Genomic DNA, 5058 nt, shown 5'->3' on the forward strand with positions numbered 1-5058 from the left:
AATCTTCTAAAGGTAATGTTTTGGTATTAGTACTAAAACTTCATGCACCCAGTTGAATTAAAAAAAGACGTCATTCTACCTGGCAGTTGCCACAAAAACACACCTGACCATCGAACTCAAACGTCTTCTCCTGCATGTTTTCTGTCCACTCTTCTGTGATTTACACGGGCTCTCACGCACTGAAGAGGAAGGTCCATGTTTCAGTTTTGTTATCATCATCATCACATCTTCGGTCTCAGGCACCCTCTAACACAGGGGTTCCCTAAACCTTCAGCCCACGACCCCCAAAGTAACGGTGCAAGTGACTTGTGACCCCCCCCCCCCACACACACACTTTAAACGTACGTAAACATTGCGCGCAACCGCGCACGCACTACAGGCGTCTCCAAACACGAGCATATTGACAACACAAAATAACACACAGCCGTGACATTATTCTACAGTAATTCACTCATTTCTTAATTTGAACTTAACCTAATGAGATGGTGGGCAATATGTTCGGAGCACATGGACTGGAGTCCAGTCCTGGTTTAATGTTGGAGACCCTACTCGGAGATCCTCTCCACATCCAGTCACGCTGCACACCGCCCGCTACAGCTGATTCTGTCGCTAATATGTCGCGATGACCTCAGGGGTCAGAGTGGTCAAGAGATCAAAAGAGCCGTTCCCTTTTATTTATCTGCTTGGTTTCATTTTTAATTCCGCCACTAGTTTTATCTTGTGTAAAAAAATCTGGCCAACACATGCTATTTCTAATCGTTTGTAAATTTTTTGTTTTATTTCTGGAAATCAACTTGCGACCCCCCCCCCCCCCCCCCCCCCCCCCCCCCACCTCTCCTCTGGCTCGCGACCCCCCTGTGGGTCCCGACCCCCACTTTGGGAATCACTGCTCTAACAGTGCTAACAAAATATGTATGAGAAAGAAAGGGAGCCTCACGCAACAACAAGATGAGAATCTATGCAGAAAGTAGTGCAAGTTAAAATAAGGGAACAAAACATAACAAAATAAAATACATTTAGCAACTGTTTTTGGATCTTTTCTGTCATATTGAGTTGGAAATGTCACACTTCACCCCCTGATCTCAGATTCCTCTTGACCAAAAACCATTTAGTAGTTTCTTAGTGGCTAAAGAACATCATTGAACCCTGCAAAAACACACTACTTATCAACCTATGTGTTCTTTAATTGTATTTTGGAGGCTAAATTGTGTGCCATGTAAGTCTATTCCTGCCTTGTTGTACATGCAAGGTGCCCTCCTCATGCTCTAGCAGGACACGTGCCCGTCCACTAGAGGGCAGCCACGGTTAAAATAAAATAAATATGAGCTCTCATGACTATCTGAAATAAATACTGACTTGTGGGTGGTGTGTGTGTGTGTGTGTGTGTGTGTTTGCAAGAAATCAGTTATGTAACAGAGTTTTCAGTCTCACCATGGTAATTAGCATTGTGCGAACACAGCGTGTTCGCCAAATGATGTGAAAGATTTGTGCTGTTCCCTTCCCGGCAGCATGACCCATATTTCTCAACAGCCAATGCCAGAACGGAGTCGTTCGCTCTCTCTGACTGCAGTAGATGGATTGGCTTCACACACTGAGTGCCTGTCACGGTCTGAAGATTCAGAGTTGAAACTACGTTATTCTTGAGCTGCCTTGTCCTTTATGTAGATCAATAATTTACTTGGAAGCAGCTCGTGCTCGTATGGTGTTATAGGGACTACCCGTTTGGTATGTCCACTGTTCTCCATGCTTAAGCCCAGGCCCATGTATCAAGCACTCTGTAATAGTGTATGTATTGATTTAGTGTGATGTTTATGACACAACCTTGTTTGTTTCATATCTAAATCTTTCCTCCAACGTGTATAATACTACTCTTTCCGTACCTTGTTGTCAGCCTTCGGCAGGTCAAGGAGGAGGCTTTCTGTACTGGTGATGGAGCGTTTCCTTAGCCTCACTTGTTCCAGTTAAATGGATCAAGATTATAATATTGGACTCAGGGCTTGATCTTGACTGTGGATGAATGCAGCGTGGCTCTATCGATGGCAAGGACGGTCTCTGGCCCAGACTGAAACATCTCAGAAACTATGGGATCGATTGCCGTTCAGACTTTTCTGGCCCACAGAGGATAAAGCGCTGACTTTTTTTTCTCTTCTATGAGGTTGCCACTTGAGGTTTTGGATGAATTATCACAATGGATTGCCATGAAATTTTGGTACAAACCTTCATGTTCCCCACATAGACTGTGGTTCCCCACAGGATGGATTTATATGTCTTCAGGTAGGTATTATCATCTAGCTCAGGGGTCTTCAACGTTTTCCAGGCCAAGGACCCCCAAACTGATGGCGAGATGGAGCGGGGACCCCCTAATTATATATATATTGTATAACATGGTGTTATATCAAACTGGTCCTATAGTGCCATGTGTGCATTGATGACTGAAAGACATCTTCTGCCTCCATTTATCTGTTTACTACAGTGTGTTGAGTTCATGTTAATGTGGATTTAAAGACATTTCAATTAGTGGAAAAAATTGCAGGGGGGGGGGATATAAAAAAAAATCTAATCAACCAAAACTTTCGCGACCCCCATGCAGTACCTCCGCGGACCCCCTAGGGGTCGCGGACCCCCTGTTGAAGACCCCTGATCTAGCTTCATGAGGTCAAATCCTAATTTTGTTTTATGACCAGACTAATTCCCATCAGCTTCATCTGTACTTTGGGTTTAGTGCTCATTAGCAAAACTGAACTGATGCTGAGCTGCCATGGTGAACCTGGTTAACATCACCACGTTAGCATTGTCATTGTGAGCATGTCAATCGGTGTTAGCATGTGGCTCAAAGCACTGCTCTCACAGAACCGTTAGCACGGCTGTAGACTCTTGTCTTGTTAAAACAAAGGATGGAAAAAAAGATATGAATTAAGGCAAGGTCATTAAATCTGGAAAATGCTAGTTCTTAATCTTGAGTTGAAAAGCTAGTAAGTGGATTTCAGTTTGTCTGGGTTACGTTCTCCTTTTTATCTTTTGAGCAGTGGCCGAGTGATACACAACAGTAGAAATGCATATTATTGTAGATATTGAAATACAAATATTCATATCTTAGCTGTGGATATTCTTCAAAAGAAGCCCATGGTTCTCTTTTTAGATTCAGATGAAGCACAAGATCCTCACTAAAGTCCACTTACAAGCTTTTTTTAAACTCAATGTATGCTTGCTAGCCTTTTCCTGAGTCAACATGTTTGTATTAATATGTTTTGTCTCCCTTGTTTGTCTCCAGCCATGCTAACGGTTCTGTGAGAGCTGTACTGAGGGAACGTACTTTGAGCCACATGCTAACACCAGCATGTTGACCATGTTCACCATGTTCACCAATGCTAACATGGTGATGGTCAGCAGGTATGATGTTTACCAGGTTCACCATATCAGCTCAGCGTGTTAGCATCTAAATATTTGCTAATGAGCACTTAAACCAAAGTACAGCTGTAGCTGATGGGAAGGTCACACACACACACACACACACACACACACACACACACACACACACACACACACACACACACACACACACACACACACACACACACACACACACAGGGCAGGGCACCTCCCATGAGCACACTAAAAGCTCTTTCATAGCATTCGAAGGCACTCTGCTCTCTCAATCAATGGGAAGTTGTCTGCCAGACTGTGTTACTGGAGACCAGAGCTAAGCTTTTGCACTCTGTGGTTTGATGAGGCTCTGACTCAACACCGAGCAGAGTGCTGCTGCCGGCCATCAAAACAACGCCAGATTTTCAGTTTTGTCACATAATCAGATACCATCATGCTACGTATTTCAGTTCACAACACATTTAACAACACAGTGATATTACAAGGCAGGCACTGTGTTAAACAAAAAAAAGAAAAGAAATTAAGAGCACATGCCTCAGGGAACCTTTTCAGATGTTGGGAAAACTTTGATGACTTGTGAAAACATCACAAGATAGTTGTGCAACATCTTATAGCTCGCAAATCCGAAGCTAGAGTTCACGTACAACTGCACACAATCATTCCAAAATATAGTATATTTATTAGTATTGTACTTAGTTACAACTTTGAGGTACTTGTACCTGCTTAATTTATACTTCTACGCCACATTTAGAGGGAAATATTGTACCCTACCGTATATGAAGCTTTTAAAATGATGCACCCCTTGACATCCACACATTTTAAGTGGTGTTATCTCGTCTAGCAGACTGCACTTTAACCTCAGCCGTTGTATAGGAGTGCATGCAGCAGTGCATGTATTGGAAATTTTAATATTTATGGCTTTGCTCTCAGTCAGGTCTAATACCTAAACTCATGAATAATTCTACACACTCAAATATGTACAAACCAGTCTTTCTGTGCACCATACTTTTGGAGCTCACTGTAGGTTTAACTGGCCTGGAAACCCAGACCCAAAACCTTACAAAGAGTAAGGATCTGGCATCGAGTAGTGAAAGTCTCCCATCTCCAGGGGCGACACCAAGCGGGCATTTCCGCCTACATCAGATACACCAACGTGATTGGTGCAACTCAGCTACAAGGGCATAGTTAATGAGCAACATTACTTAATGCCAGAGTGACTTGCTGGGCAAATTCAAATGGTGCTCTCCCGAGAACTCTGGATTGCCAGATTAAGGTTTAACAGCATCAAACTGTGAATTATTCACTGATGAATCACACTTGTGCATGAGAACATTAACATTAAAACAACAACATTAATAACATTACAATGGACAACACATCTTTTCTTCTTCTCTTAAACTCTGGTATGATATGATATATGTTGACAGCAAAGAAAAGCATTGAACTCATTTTAATTTATTTCCAAAACTATTTCACAACACCCCAATGTAAATTAGCACATTGATAATTAGCATTGTCATGCTGAGGACTTGAGGTTGTCTGCCAACCAGTCTAGTTGCAGTTTACATCCATGTCTTTCCAGACTCATATACAATACGTAGTGAAGACTTTGAAACAATTAAATAAAAAGGTATTAAGTGCATTTTGGGGCAAAACATGGATGCTTCACACACA

This window comes from Etheostoma spectabile, chromosome 5 (assembly GCF_008692095.1).
Source record: "Etheostoma spectabile isolate EspeVRDwgs_2016 chromosome 5, UIUC_Espe_1.0, whole genome shotgun sequence".
NCBI lineage: Eukaryota > Metazoa > Chordata > Actinopteri > Perciformes > Percidae > Etheostoma > Etheostoma spectabile.